The sequence below is a fragment of the Silene latifolia genome, chromosome 11 (assembly GCF_048544455.1).
Source record: "Silene latifolia isolate original U9 population chromosome 11, ASM4854445v1, whole genome shotgun sequence".
Classification (NCBI taxonomy): Eukaryota; Viridiplantae; Streptophyta; class Magnoliopsida; order Caryophyllales; family Caryophyllaceae; genus Silene; species Silene latifolia.
The window spans coordinates 154,545,736-154,561,730 of record NC_133536.1 but is presented as its reverse complement, the minus strand read 5'-3'; the positions used below and the strand labels follow the sequence as shown (position 1 = coordinate 154,561,730).

The window sequence follows — 15,995 nt, the reverse complement described above, 5'->3', positions numbered from 1 at the left end:
AATGTTCCTAAAACCATAGGGTTAACAAAGACTTCTCAATACTAAGTCTCTCTCAACTCAAGAACCCTCAAGGGTCAGCTAATATCAAATCACATCACCAATCCATTATGGTTATCAACATACCATTATCCTTTCTAGTTACTAAAACAAATGCTAAAACTTTCCAATGATGTACCTTAGTCTCACTCTCATACCATACCTCAGGTGGTAATCAATATCACTCACTAAAACCAACTAATAATCCCACAATTTGCATTTCTCATATGGTCACATGTACATTATCAAACTCTCATATCTAAAGTGATTACGAAAGCCATTCACAAACTCGACTTACTTAATAAATCCTACATCCTCAAATCCACCATTCAGTTTCATCCATTTTAAGTCAAGTACTAAGCATTAGTATCCCAAGGCACGTCTCACTACACTTCCCAAGGTTTTCAAATCTCAACCATAAACAACAAGCCAAGTTCTATAACCTTAGTAACAAATGCAACTCACACTTGACAACATAAATAATGCCACCAATCAAGAATACTCACTTTACCAAGGATTTAGGTCTAAGAATCATTAAGTATGTCTCATCTCGCTACCTAAGTCTTTCCAACATCAAATCCTCTCCAAACCAGGATTAAGAGTCAACCACAAACAATCTCCTCAAAGGTCAAATTTCCAACCAAGGTCAACATTCCTCAAAAGAAAGAGTATTATCAAAAGGCGTTAAGGGAGGATAAGCAAGGAACAAGGAACAAGTTATGGGGTATAGGAGTAGCTTCCAAGCAAAACAGAAGAGAGTTTAGAAGAAGGATAAGCACCAAGAGATAAAGAATAAGGCAAGATACACAAAGAAATGAGAAACATCTTTGAGGAAGTAGAAGCATTCTTCAAATGTTGAACAAATCTTCAATCCTCAGCAATATGCACCAAATCTTGATCACCACATTGGTAAGTTTACGGTTATTGATCCAAGGGCACACAAATTATTAAAGGACAATCAACAAACATGTTAGAACCTAACAAAGAGCAAACACACTACAGACTACCACCTTAGGTCCTTAAGTCTACCCATCTCTCATTCATTATTCAAGGACAAGTTCACATTTAAATTTGGGGTACACGTGTGTGCGTCGGGAGCAACATATGCTCTGATACCAACTGTGACACCCCTCGATGAGGCATCAAAAGAACTATTAAATCTAAGCGGAAAAATAAGGGATTTTTAAAACCTTTAAAGTTTAAAGTGTGAAATCCGCCATAAGTGATCAAACGAAAATGAAAAGTAAGATGAATAAGTTTTACAATTAAAAACGAAGTGCGTTGGGGAAAAGATATCCCACGAATAAACACAAGTCTAACTATAGGTGAGTCTAGGCAAACTATAACTAAGGTCCAAGGTTCAACGTTCTCGCTAGCTCACACGTCTTCCCCATAATCTGCATCACAAACCTGTCATTCATGTAAACATGAACGCGCCACGGTCAAAGTGGGGAGTAACTCGGGGTTCTCCCAGCCACAATATGTCAAAATGCACATAAGCAAGAACTTAATTAAACATATTGATCATGCATCATACTTGAATAATATGAACAAGGGAATATAAACGATAATCATAATGAGATAGGCACATTGCATTCTTAATGAGATAGGCATGGTACATTATATGAAACATGCATTCAAGGTAACCCAAAACATGGATATGAGATTAGACATCGAATCATATGAAGAAGGTAAACAACGGATCAATTGAATAGAAAAATACATGGATGGAAACCAATAGCCATTACTTGAAAACCTCTTAACAACCATAGCACGGGACGTGGCTACTAATGTCACATTCATGCTTATGGCTTGCATCTCACCATAAGAACGGATGGAAACATCAATCCCGGCGATCATATCGCAACTAGGGGCTTGCATCTCACCACTAGTATCCGATAGGACCAAGACTCTCACAAACAATCATAGAAGACGTGCACTCTCGTATATAAGAACACGCCAATGACCGTAATCAGCAAGACATTTACAAAGGCTTTGACTCAAACAAGACAGACCCCTAGACTCCAACCTCTTGGTAGGACGACGATCATAATACGGTCCTAGTCTAAACCTGGATTCAGACTCTCGGGATGGGCGACACCCGATTCGACAAACGATACCAAATCGTATCCAAGACTCGAAACATGGCACGCACTTGTGGACAAGGCCCTCGGGAACTGCGTCCGCGGGATCCACACTAGGCATAATCGACTCGAGGTTCTTTCGAATCGAATTAAGACATATTAGAGTCGCCACCAACTTTTTTGGGAACTTGGAACCGTTCAAGTCAACTTTACACCTTTCATCGAAAAGCATAAAGCCAATCGACTACGAGTGATTAAAGATAAAGACTTGTACCCTATATCACTCGATTTGAATGACTCTCGTAATCCAATGGTATTTAAACGGATCCACAAACCATAGATCTTGAGTAAGGGGTGAGGGTACGTGTTGGGAAGCCCATAAGGACACCCAACCCCGCCCGTCGATAACGGCCCCTACTAAGTCAAGTGTCGGATTTCAAACAAGGTCATAGCTACTACGATGTATGATATGCAAACGTTGTTTTAACCCTATCATGTGACAACAATTTCTATGTCGTTTTAGATGCAACTAAACTAACTTTGTCAAAGTTGTAATTTAGCATGTGGGTTGATTGATCTAACAACATACAAAACAAAGCAAACAAGGCTTAAGAGGGAATGGGGGAGCCGTTGGGATCTACCTATTACAAACCAGGTATTTCATGCCGACACAACAACAAATTAAAGATACAACTCGATCTAAATACAAATGCTACATACAAAACAACACACGACGACACACACGGCCGTTTGGCCTAGAAAACCGTGCACATGAGGGGTGGCCCACGGCTCACATGACCCACGGCCTTGGGTCACTCCTCGTACTGCGTGCTCGCGCTTAATCTCATCGAATTAGACATAGGGCTACGCACCAAAGCATGCATTAGCATAAACCGGGCCATGTTGCTTTAGACAACATGCGGTTTACTACGCTCCTACAAGCATTAGGGAACAACCGTCCAACCAAACAAGACCAAGGTTTTTTGAAGAGGTTTTGACTCAAAAGAAGTAAAACAAACTCGAAAATTACAACTCGATAAACAAACGATAAATTACAAACAATGAAACAACGAGAAAACAAACGGTATAAAAACAAAACGAAAAAGGTAAAGAAAACGGCCACCTCACGGCCCAAACCAACGGCCACCCTCACGGCCAAGACAAGGCCAACCTAGTTCCTAAGTTAGGTTCATTAGTTAGATCGAATGTTTGCGAAAAGGGATAGGAAACAAGTTAGAAAACGAGTTAGAAACAAAGTTGATTGATTGTCGCGCAAAGTGTGTTATTCTACACGGCCTAAAGGTCCAATTAGGTCAGATATCATAAGATTAACGCTTACTCGTCGAGTGTTAATAGGAAGGTGCTAATCACGCACTCCTATGCTAGCGAGAAATCAAGTGATAAGAAAGATGCGTTCAATTATTTACAGAATTGTTAGTTGATTTTTAAAGCTATGTCGATGCACCCTAATGTGTCTAATTAGGTTATTAAATTAATTTAATGTCATCTAAATACGTCATAGGTTAACAATCAGAGGTTAAACTAACATACAACGGGTCCTAGGGTATGTCGATTTGGCCGAAACAATAAGGGGGTCGAAAGCGAAGAGCGAAGTTAGAAACTTGTTTTATTTATGCCCTACCTTGAACACGAGGATATGTAAATGAGACGGGGGTGTACGACCGACAGATGTAGCGGTTTCTTTTCCCATCTCAAGTCAACGCGGGTGTTCATGGTGGTACTTTAACTCATACTCGGACTAACTAGTTTCATAGTTAATTTAAAACAATCGATAAACAAACGAAAAAACAAACAAAAACAAAACAATAAAAAAAAGCATAAAACAAACGAAATAAAAGGGAAAAGAAGAGGATTTGATGCACCCTCAACCTACATGTATCGTTGACACCGTCTTGGGTCGTAATCGATGGTAGATTTTATCTCGAGAGGCCGTCGTCGACGAAGAATAAAGCAAACACGCGTTTTGGAAACTTTCTGGACAGCGATTTTCAAACGATGATATCTCCCTCGTTTCACGACGAAAATTCGATTTAAAAGATGTTTTGGAAACTAGAAAGAGAGGAGAACAGGGATCTTAAAGCAACCCCTGCTCTTTTTGGGTTATTGGGCACGAAAAACGAGCACAAACAGAACTGGACAGACAAGAATAAACCGCGAAAACAGAGTGTTATTTCACTCTGTTTTTCGAGGGATTTCGTGTACTCTCAAGGGAAATTTGGCTCGTAAATCTTTGTCTAATGTGTAGATGGATGTTATGTGGTTAATTAGGAACAAGAAACTCGAGTTTTTATGAAGGTTTGATGGAGGAACGAAAGGGTTTTCGAAGGAGACACACAAACAGTTCAGTTTGTGTGTCGGTTTTGTTTAGGGTTTTTGAAGGATGTTTAGGGTTTGTTTCTGAGGTTTAAAGCTTGTATGTGATACTTGGATGTATGGAGAACTCAGAGGAATGAATGTATGGTGAAGGGGTGGTATTTATAAGGAGTTAAAGTAGGGTAAAAGGGAGGAAGGGGCAATCGGGCTTCATCCCGTATGGCTGCTGTCCAGCAGCTTTTGGGAGGGTTTGAGAGGGGTTTTCTTGGTGATTAAGCTAGGATAATATGGGTAGGATACTAGGGTATGGGTTAGGGTTAATGGGTACGGGTCTTGGTAGTGTTTGGAGCGGGTTTGGGCTCGGGAATGAGCTGCCAAAACAGGGGCTGCTCGGTTTATGCGCGGGCTGGTTGGGGTTGTTTGGGGATGGAATTTGGGCCATGGTTGGGGGGTTCGAACAAGGGTGGATGGGTAGAGACTTAGGTGGGCTAGTGTACTCGAGATTCGTGCCAATTCGTAAAGGAAACGGGCTCAAAAACCGAGCTAAAATCGAGCTCAAAAACAAGTGCTTAAAAACGAGTTTTCTTCGATTTTCAAATCGATTTTTCAAATCAATTAACCCATTAAAATAAATGACTTTTCAAATCAAATATACTCATAAAATGATTTTTCAAATCAATTATTATTTTATTTTCAATAAAATAAACTTGGGAAAATAAATTCAAAATAAAATAAAATAAATTGAATTTACCTAAAAAACCATAATTTAAATATCATTTAAATTAACAAAATGAACTCACTTAAAAAAACATTAATTTAAATATCATTTAAAATAATAAAATGAATTCACTTAAAAAAACATTAATTTAAATATCATTTAAATTAATAAAATACTTCATCGACGACGCCCATTCCACCTCGTAAACGAGCTCCAAAAAATGACAGTGACAACTAAAGAATACATGTGTCCTATCATCATCGGGTGTTTGTCGGGTTCTCTATAAATTCCAATATCGACGGATACGGGTATCTACAGAGCCCCCACTTTGACTGAGGCTTGGACAAGGCGAAAGTCAAAGTATACCCCAAGTCCCTTTCGACCGAGGATTCTTGGTCGTTTATAGTCCATTAGACTTGCGTACATAAGCTCGCTTGACCATAAGAAGAGACCATACCTGAAACTTCGTTGGAGATTGACTCTTGCTTCTGTTGCGTCAAATTATCGTCGTTGGTCATCGACCCATAAATTGCATAAATGGTGGGTTGAGCCTTATCCTTAGGCGCCTACGTATCCGTTTCTGACGGAATCAAACCCGCGTCGTAGTTCGGCCCTGCTGACACATGCCCAAAGTTTATCATCTGCTGGCGTATGTCCAAAATTCATCATCTTCTGACATTTGCCCAAAATTTATCATCTGCTGGCGCTTGTCTAAAATGGGACGGGACTTTCCGAGGAGGTTGCCGTTGCTTTCATCATTTGCTTTCAGCTACGGAATTCTTCCATTTCATACTCTTGTATTGAATTGAATTCTTGGTGGATGTCATCCATTACATCTTGATAGTGGTCTCTGAAGCCAACGCTTCAGAGCCCCGATTTGCGATGGCTCTAAAGTCGAAGACTTTAGAGCCCCCAGTTGAAGCATATCCTGCTACATTTGAAACACAAAAACGTACTAGCAATAATCATCACATAAGCGCATTTGGATCATCGATCTTGAAATTGGATCATTTTGAAGTACTGGGTCATCGACCCGAAAGTTGAATTTGATAATTTTGAATAATTGGGCCATCGACCCGAAAATTGAATTTGAAAATTTTGAATGATTGGGTCATCGACCCGAAAATTGAATTTGAAAGACTGGGTCATCGACCCAAATTTTGAATTTGAAATGAATCACTTGGATGCTGGGTCGTCGACCCAAAAAGTTTTTGAAATTTTGAAATTTTGAAATCGAACCTTGATGGGTGAGCATGAAATGCGACTCAGACATTCTATATGACTCGCGAACAACGTGGGCGTAGCCCGCTACCGCAAAACAAAAAAAGAAAATAAAACCGTAATTGTGTATGGGTTTTAGTTCAAATATTGACTCGCTGGGGGTAGAAATGTAAATTGGCCATTCTGGCGCCAAAAGATGGCAAATGGGAATCACAAGGTCGTCGAACTTGGGACGGAGATATCGTATGACATGGGCGTGCTCCCGAGGGCACATGGGAATCAATATCACTTGGCATTGACAAGGTGGATTAAACTCAAAGAGCAACAACGTTGGCTTCGCCTAGACACTAAACACAGACTGATTTTATGAGAACAGTTAGACATCACACATCACTCTTGTTGGGAACATTCTGTCACTCTTCTCCTCGCCTCCTTTCTTTTCAGCGAGTTTTCATCATTTCTTGCCACCGCCTTCTTTCTTTTCAGCGGGCTTTTACTATTTTTCTTCCACGCCTTCATTCTTTTCAGCGGGTTTTTCATATTTCTTTTCCCAACACAAACCCACATCTGTCCGACTCAGCATCTTTGCCTACACCATTAGATAAAGCTCATTCCGAGACTTGACACTAATCATCTGAACCTATATCCTTATCCTAGCCTACATCGAGTGCTAAGACCGACTAAAACAAAGGTGGCTTCATTTGGACTTGGTTAAGACCCGTATGAAACCGACAAGATGACAACTTGGTTGATGAGTGGATTGAATCCCTTATTCTGAAGGACTGCCTACGTATTCGCGTGGAGCGAAATCAAATCCGACGTAGTTCGATCAAGGTGCATAAACATGGCATTTTGATTGTGTGTACACACTCGAAGGTTTCACCTAAGGTATCATGTCGTATCCCATTCTAGCCTGTAAAGTACCGTTAAATCCCGTGTTTGGGGTTAGGTGTAAAAGGCTTGGATCTTTTGGGATGTGGAGCTTGGTAATAACAAGTTGGAATGGTTAACCATCATTCTGAAGGTTTGTTTTGTGGTGCTAAGGCCAAGGGCTATGGCTGCTGATGTGGTTGGAATGGGTGTCTCGGGTTTGATGAACCACGAGTGCAAATGGGTTGAAAAATGATGTGGGTTCAAATCTCCATATCTGGACCCTAAAGGCTGGATGTAACAACACAAGCGGAATGATTCTCAAAATTCCTGACTATCCCCTTGTAACTGTCTCAGGAAGGACTTAGAGGGTAAAGAGGTCACTACTTACGCTTTTGGGCTTCGCCCATTGAACCTCAACTATGGGTACTTGACTTGACTTCTGGCTTCCGTAACTTCGACATTCAACCAAAAAGCATTCCGCGATAACTTCAACATCTTTTTTCCTTTTTTTCTTTTTCTTTTTCATTTTCTTTCATCACTTTTCTTTTTTCAATTTTTTTCATTTTTCCAATTTTTCTCTTTTTCTCATTTTTTTCATTCTCTTTCTCTCTTTGAAAATGACTATTCATTCTCTTAGTCATAAATGGATACACCTTGAAAACTGGGCTTCGCCAACTAATTTGGGTAAGAGCTAACAATTCCTTGTTAGAACGGGTTGATATCTTCTCTCTTCGAGATGGGATGATTTTGTTGGGGAAAAGGCTTGCCTTCCATCATCGATAGGGGAAACAAGGAGCTAGTCCGGGTTTGTCATAGAATCATCTAAAAGCTTGTCACAAACATTGGTTCAGATGGAGGTTTTCTACCATCAGACATGGAATAGGTAAAGGAATCAAACATGGGATCCTATTATACCTTACATTTTGAAACAGGACATATTTCTACCCCAGGGATGCCTTTGAGTGTGTTGTGAATTTTATCATGTTTTCAAAATGATTGAGGATTGGAAACAAGACAAATTTGGAAACGAAACTGGAACTTTTTATTGGAAAGACAAATGCTTAACAGACTCGAAAGAACGATTCCTAGGACACACCCTAGGTCATCGCGGAACAAACGACTCAACTTCAGGAAAAGAAAGTCCTAGACTCGACTCGACTAAAATAAGAAAATAGATCCCGACTCATAATTTTCAAATTTGGTCTTGAGCTTTCTCTTGTTCAGCTGTCAACTTAGATGCTCGGCTCTTGTCCTTGATCCCTGTGATGGTTTGCCTCCATCCCGAGGTAGTCCTCTGAGGATCTACGCCAGTGATGAAAGTTGGTGAATCGAATTGTCCTTTATTAACTTCGTTAATGAGAGGAGTACATTCTAGAGCAAGACTCCCGACTTGAATTTCATTCTTCGGGTTTGGCAAGAATTCAAAGCAATCCACAAATATCTTCCCGATAAACACCCCTTTCAAGTGACATGGGCGGATATGATGGGAATAATCGACATTGTCTTCGACAGAAACAAAGTTGGCGTGATCGCCAAATGGATTGGTGATATTATTGGGCTTTATGGCTGGGATTGGGAGCGTTCCGTTCTCAATCATGTCTTGAATTTCGTGCTTCAGTCGATAGCACCTTTCAGTATCATGGCCCTTCCCTTGATGAAAGGCGCAATAGGCATTTGGTTTATACCATTTACCTTGTTGCTCAGCGGGAGGGTCCGGAGTTGGACCAATAGGCTTCAGCTTTTCTTGGGCTATGAGCCTTTGGAGAGCGTATGTATAAGTGCATCCGATATCGGTGAATGCCCTAGGTGTTTGGCGCTGCGACTTCTTCGATTGCCCTTCTAAGAGATTGATGGCTTCATCAATATGAGTCGTTGCTGGGGCCTTGCCCTTAGACGATGAGGCCCCTTGGTACCCTTTCGGCTTTTCAGCCTCTGCCCTTATGACATCATCTTCTACCTTTATCCCGATTCTTATCAGTTCTTTGAAAGAGCCAAAATTCTGGTATTTTGAGCATTACGGTAAAGTGTCGTAGATTCTTTACGAACTTATCTACCATTTCAACTTCATCAGGCTTCTTGGCTAATTTCACGCTTTCAGCGCGCCATCTTGCAAGGAATTCAGTAAAGCCTTCTTTGTCTTTCTGTGTCATCACCTCCAAAGTCCTTATGTTGGTTTGAATCTCAACATTGTCAGCATAGTGCTTACAGAACTCCACCGTAATATCTTCGAAAGTGGGGAAGTTCTTAAGGTCAAGATTGTAGAACCAAGCCTTTGGGTGTTCTCCCAGAGATTGGGCGAAAATTTCAGAGAGCATATCAGCAGGTACTCCCTTCAGTGCCAAGTACCCTTTATAGGCCTTAACATGGTGGACCGGATCTTCAGTGCCCTTGAACTTTGGGATGTCAGTGAGTACCATGTTCGTGGGCAACTTGTCCTGAACTGGGGCATAGGCCCTAGCATTCTCATAGTGAATGTTCTTCCCTTGGGAGAGCTTCAAACGGTCCTCGATGAACTTGAACCGTTTCTCCAAATCAGTCAGAGGTGGGGTAGATGAAGAGGAATCTTCAACCAGCTTAGACTCGATCACATCCATTCGGGTCATCATGAGGTTCACGGCCTCCGTGAGCTTGTTGATAGCATCTTCCATTGCTTGACGTCGGGTTTTTGGCGGCCTTTCTACAAGAAAACCCCGCACTGAGTCAATATTTAAAGTAAGAGCCCCTGCACACTTAAGGACACGACTCCAACTCGACTCAAACAAAGACTCGACTTGAGATTGATTAACCAAAGGTTCGACTCACGGTTTGATTTAGACATCGGTTCATTTTAGACTCGACAAAACGACATGACTCAAACTGTCATAACTCGATTCTAAACTGGACTTGGTGTGACTAAACCCGTGATTGGGCTAACATAGCCCATGGGTTCGTGTGAAACGTCCATAAGGGCCTAGCTTGGACGTTTTTTGTGGACTATCCTAGACCAAAAGGTCGACCAACATGACTCAAAGCCCAAGAGGTGAGCTTGGGTGACCCAACAAGGTCGTGTTCTAGACTCTTGAAACAAACCTGGCCTAACACGGCCATGACCCGGACACGACTCGACGCATTTCATGCTTGGTTGAGGTTCGAGAAACATTTTGGATTGATTTTGAAAAACGAATGATCGATTCGAAAAAATGAGATTTGAAATGGGCAGCATGCCGGCTATAAAAGCTTGTTTTGGGCCGAAATTCTAGTCCTATTTGGGCAGCATTCCGCGTTTTGAAAATCATGCTAGGTTTGAAAGTAAGTTGTTCAAAAGTTCGGTTTTGGAAAGGACTTGGAATTTTCGAAAAAAAGGACTCGGGAAAACACATTGCACATTGTCATTCTCATGTTATAAGGATGTATGCTCCTAGACATCTCTAAGTCTCGGCAAGTCTTCTATAAGAAGGTCTATGCCCTCCATCCTTTTGCGGTCTTATAGAGCAAAGTGTCTTAAGGTAAAGTACCTAGAAGATCGTCCCCACCCTCAAGAACCACGCGAGGCGGAGTGGAAGCGAGCAATGTGCAGCTTCCTGGCATAGTGGGACGTCGCCCCCCACGCATCACGAAGAAACGCTGGGACGGCCCGGGAAAGTCCTTAAGGGTTTATGCATGAATCGTAGCACTATGAGTAATGTTTTACTTTCCAACACTTTCTTTTCAAGTTTCACCTCGGAGGAAAAGACCCTAGAAACATAGTGTAACTAGTCCTCTTTTCCCAGTGAGTCGCCAAATCGTGGACAAGGCCCTCGGGAAGGCTGCGTCCGCGGGATCCACACTAGGCATAATCGACTCGAGGTTCTTTCGAATCGAATTAAGACATATTAGAGTCGCCACCAAGTTTTTGGGAACTTGGAACCGTTCAAGTCAACTTTACACCTTTCATCGAAAAGCATAAAGCCAATCGACTACGAGTGATTAAAGATAAAGACTTGTACCCTATATCACTCGATTTGAATGACTCTCGTAATCCAATGGTATTTAGACGGATCCACAAACCATAGATCTTGAGTAAGGGGTGAGGGTACGTGTTGGGAAGCCCATAAGGACACCCAACCCCGCCCGTCGATAACGGCCTCTACTAAGTCAAGTGTCGGATTTCAAACAAGGTCATAGCTACTACGATGTATGATATGCAAACGTTGTTTTAACCCTATCATGTGACAACAATTTCTATGTCGTTTTAGATGCAACTAAACTAACTTTGTCAAAGTTGTAATTTAGCATGTGGGTTGATTGATCTAACAACATACAAAACAAAGCAAACAAGGCTTAAGAGGGAATGGGGGAGCCGTTGGGATCTACCTATTACAAACCAGGCATTTCATGCCGACACAACAACAAATTAAAGATACAACTCGATCTAAATACAAATGCTACATACAAAACAACACACGACGACACACACGGCCGTTTGGCCTAGAAAACCGTGCACATGAGGGGTGGCCCACGGCTCACATGACCCACGGCCTTGGGTCACTCCTCGTACTGCGTGCTCGCGCTTAATCTCATCGAATTAGACATAGGGCTACGCACCAAAGCATGCATTAGCATAAACCGGGCCATGTTGCTTTAGACAACATGCGGTTTACTACGCTCCTACAAGCATTGGGGAACAACCGTCCAACCAAACAAGACCAAGGTTTTTTGAAGAGGTTTTGACTCAAAAGAAGTAAAACAAACTCGAAAATTACAACTCGATAAACAAACGATAAATTACAAACAATGAAACAACGAGAAAACAAACGGTATAAAAACAAAACGAAAAAGGTAAAGAAAACGGCCACCTCACGGCCCAAACCAACGGCCACCCTCACGGCCAAGACAAGGCCAACCTAGTTCCTAAGTTAGGTTCATTAGTTAGATCGAATGTTTGCGAAAAGGGATAGGAAACAAGTTAGAAAACGAGTTAGAAACAAAGTTGATTGATTGTCGCGCAAAGTGTGTTATTCTACACGGCCTAAAGGTCCAATTAGGTCATATATCATAAGATTAACGCTTACTCGTCGAGTGTTAATAGGAATGTGCTAATCACGCACTCCTATGCTAGCGAGAAATCAAGTGATAAGAAAGATGCGTTCAATTATTTACAGAATTGTTAGTTTATTTTTAAAGCTATGTCGATGCACCCTAATGTGTCTAATTAGGTTATTAAATTAATTTAATGTCATCTAAATACGTCATAGATTAACAATCAGAGGTTAAACTAACATACAACGGGTCCTAGGGTATGTCGATTTGGCCGAAACAATAAGGGGGTCGAAAGCGAAGAGCAAAGTTAGAAACTTGTTTTATTTATGCCCTACCTTGAACACGAGGATATGTAAATGAGACGGGGGTGTACGACCGACAGATGTAGCGGTTTCTTTTCCCATCTCAAGTCAACGCGGGTGTTCATGGTGGTACTTTAACTCATACTCGGACTAACTAGTTTCATAGTTAATTTAAAACAATCGATAAACAAACGAAAAAACAAACAAAAACAAAACAATAAAAAAAAGCATAAAACAAACGAAATAAAAGGGAAAAGAAGAGGATTTGATGCACCCTCAACCTACATGTATCGTTGACACCGTCTTGGGTCGTAATCGATGGTAGATTTTATCTCGAGAGGCCGTCGTCGACGAAGAATAAAGCAAACACGCGTTTTGGAAACTTTCTGGACAGCGATTTTCAAACGATGATATCTCCCTCGTTTCACGACGAAAATTCGATTTAAAAGATGTTTTGGAAACTAGAAAGAGAGGAGAACAGGGATCTTAAAGCAACCCCTGCTCGTTTTGGGTTATTGGGCACGAAAAACGAGCACAAACAGAACTGGACAGACAAGAATAAACCGCGAAAACAGAGTGTTATTTCACTCTGTTTTTCGAGGGATTTCGTGTACTCTCAAGGGCAATTTGGCTCGTAAATCTTTGTCTAATGTGTAGATGGATGTTATGTGGTTAATTAGGAACAAGAAACTCGAGTTTTTATGAAGGTTTGATGGAGGAACGAAAGGGTTTTCGAAGGAGACACACAAACAGTTCAGTTTGTGTGTCGGTTTTGTTTAGGGTTTTTGAAGGATGTTTAGGGTTTGTTTCTGAGGTTTAAAGCTTGTATGTGATACTTGGATGTATGGAGAACTCAGAGGAATGAATGTATGGTGAAGGGGTGGTATTTATAAGGAGTTAAAGTAGGGTAAAAGGGAGGAAGGGGCAATCGGGCTTCATCCCGTATGGCTGCTGTCCAGCAGCTTTTGGGAGGGTTTGAGAGGGGTTTTCTTGGTGATTAAGCTAGGATAATATGGGTAGGATACTAGGGTATGGGTTAGGGTTAATGGGTACGGGTCTTGGTAGTGTTTGGAGCGGGTTTGGGCTCGGGAATGAGCTGCCAAAACAGGGGCTGCTCGGTTTATGCGCGGGCTGGTTGGGGTTGTTTGGGGATGGAATTTGGGCCATGGTTGGGGGGTTCGAACAAGGGTGGATGGGTAGAGACTTAGGTGGGCTAGTGTACTCGAGATTCGTGCCAATTCGTAAAGGAAACGGGCTCAAAAACCGAGCTAAAATCGAGCTCAAAAACAAGTGCTTAAAAACGAGTTTTCTTCGATTTTCAAATCGATTTTTCAAATCAATTAACCCATTAAAATAAATGACTTTTCAAATCAAATATACTCATAAAATGATTTTTCAAATCAATTATTATTTTATTTTCAATAAAATAAACTTGGGAAAATAAATTCAAAATAAAATAAAATAAATTGAATTTACCTAAAAAACCATAATTTAAATATCATTTAAATTAACAAAATGAACTCACTTAAAAAAACATTAATTTAAATATCATTTAAAATAATAAAATGAATTCACTTAAAAAAACATTAATTTAAATATCATTTAAATTAATAAAATACTTCATCGACGACGCCCATTCCACCTCGTAAACGAGCTCCAAAAAATGACAGTGACAACTAAAGAATACATGTGTCCTATCATCATCGGGTGTTTGTCGGGTTCTCTATAAATTCCAATATCGACGGATACGGGTATCTACAGCACTCGTATCCAAAGGTCGAGTAACCTCTAATCGGAAACATGGCACGCACTCGTATCCAAAGGTCCGAAGAAAGGCAGAAGGATATCCTAATTCGGAAACATGGCACGCACTCGTACCAAAGGTCCAAAGAAGGAAAGATAACCCAATCCGGAAACATGGCTCACACTCGTGACCAAAGGTCCGAAAAGGGTAAATAGGGAAAGTCAAGTCGTCACACAATATAAGTCGTCACACTTGGGTCACAAATACGAGTGGAAAAGATTGCACAAACATAACGTAAACAATTCATGTGAAGCATGCATAAGTATAAAGGTATAAGAAACATCAAGTACTCCCATGATAAAAGAGTCTCAACACATCATACACAAGCATTAGAACCAAAGTTAAGATGCATACCCAACAAGAAACTCAAAACCCAATCTATAACAACAAGTTTAGTACTCGACTACAACAAGGGTCAACTTCAAACGGTCATAACTTTAGTTCTATACATGATAATGAGGTGAAACCAGTTGGAGGTGATAGCTTATCCTCTTACGGTTCTAACGGTAGGTCATAAGCCTCAAACAAGCAAGTAACGAAGAAGTTATGGCCATTTTACGAAAACTGGTCCAGGCTGAGTGCGCAGCCTGCGCCGAGATGCTGATTTGCGCGACACAACCAATTCACCTTCATCCCCAAATCATTTTTTTATCATGCCAATACAATCCTAATTCCACCATATATTACCCAAGTAACTTTATACAAGTATTAAGGGTGAAATCAAAGCATAAAAGAGGGATTAAAACACAAGGTTCGATTCAAATTCGAACAATTCCAAACCAACAAATTTGAGACATAATTAAACACAATTATTAAGCATGAATAAGACGGTTTCTTTACTAATTCATCCATATAAACATTCATGTAACCCAAAGGATTGGAAATTCCTTCAACTAACCATGAGATGGTTTCTCATACAAACTCATTCAACAACAAACATGTGAAACAATAAAAGATTCAAACTTTAACATACATATGAACAAACTACAACATATAAACACACAAATTTGACATAATGTCGAGTAACCCATCACCGTTACCTTTTTGCACTTAAATCCACAAAAGACTCGTCTACCTTTCAAGAATCCACTTCCGGGTCAACTAAACTTTCTCCTAAACATAAGAAAACACAAAATAAGACTAAGAATCAAAATTAGAAAAAGGGTACCATGTGTAATATGGGTCGACAGCCCTAAATAAGGAGGAAAGTCGGATCTTTTATTACCTAGAAAGATGGAGGGCGATGAGAGGAAGAGATAGACGCGAAAATCACTTGAATCGGATAAGAATTGAGCAAGTTATGATGTTTTGAAGATTTGTAAGGGAAAAAAAATGTGTAACAATGGTGGTGTTTGGTGAAAGTGGTGCTGAAATTGTGAGGAAGGAGGACGGGTTAGGGTTTCCTTCATGATTTATATGAGGAGGAAGGAATAATATGTGAGCCCAATAGTCATACTAGGCCCAACATGCAAAATTGAGTCGATATACACTAGAAATTACGTTTCAAGCCCACTACAACTCAAGACGAGAAATATTATTATTATTATCATTATTATCCGACCAAAATATTTATTTTTATAACTTAAGCTTTAAAAATATAATATTTATAAAAATCATGTTTAATA

At 40.5% G+C, this 15,995-nt stretch overlaps 1 long non-coding RNA gene across 1 annotated transcript; it reads right to left on the bottom strand.

The window, feature by feature from the left end:
* Positions 1–1,156: 1,156 nt before the first annotated feature.
* LOC141615144 (uncharacterized) lies at positions 1,157–15,788 on the bottom strand. The gene is made up of 3 exons (XR_012529661.1): positions 15,596–15,788; positions 15,411–15,483; positions 1,157–1,446 (listed from the first exon to the last, which is right to left on the bottom strand). It is a non-coding gene; the product is annotated as an uncharacterized LOC141615144 (long non-coding RNA).
* Between the last annotated feature and the right edge of the window lie 207 nt (positions 15,789–15,995).